Here is a 591-nt window from a genome sequence, read left to right as displayed (position 1 = left end):
AGAAGGAAATACTTTGGGAAGCTGCATCTGGGTTACTATAGGGCACACGCTGGGGAGTGCCTGTAATTACCTAGTTAGGCATTTTCATTTGGTACAGATACAACACTCAGTCTAGTACATCTAAGTCCTTTCTCCAAGTTCACCCTGACATATACTTCACATTCTTCTGTTGCATCCTAAGAGCTATTTTAATTTTGCTTTCTTTGGTTGTGAAAAAATAAGGTCCCTTTTGTCTGGTTCCAGGTAGAGTTTGTCTTTTCTCAAGGCTTCTCCCAACTTAGCAATTTCCATGAATTTTGAACACATAGTTTTCCTACTGAAATGAAAACTCCATGAAAAGCAATAATTTTTTGGGGGGGGGGTTCCACTAGCAACTTCCATTTATTGAGAGTTTATTCTGTTCCAGCACCAGGCTACCTTAATCACCCCATTTAAAAGATGAGGAGGTAGGCCTGGGGTGTGTCAAGTCTTTGCCCAAGATTAAGAAAAAATACAACACTTCACGAACCTGTGTGTCCTCCTTGCACAGGGGCCATGCTAATCTCCTCTGTATCGTTCCAGTCTTAGTGTATGTGTTGCCGAAGTGAGCAC

General features: G+C 41.8%; 1 non-coding gene across 1 annotated transcript; it reads right to left on the bottom strand.

The window, feature by feature from the left end:
• Window positions 1-484: 484 nt before the first annotated feature.
• Window positions 485-591, bottom strand: LOC119057137 (U6 spliceosomal RNA). The gene has a single exon (XR_005084005.2). It is a non-coding gene; the product is annotated as a U6 spliceosomal RNA (small nuclear RNA).

The sequence above is a fragment of the Artibeus jamaicensis genome, unplaced genomic scaffold, assembly GCF_021234435.1.
Source record: "Artibeus jamaicensis isolate MK-2021 breed Jamaican fruit bat unplaced genomic scaffold, CSHL_Jam_final contig_548, whole genome shotgun sequence".
Lineage (NCBI taxonomy): Eukaryota > Metazoa > Chordata > Mammalia > Chiroptera > Phyllostomidae > Artibeus > Artibeus jamaicensis.
Note: the sequence above shows the minus strand (reverse complement) of the source record. Positions and strands in the feature narration are given on the sequence as shown.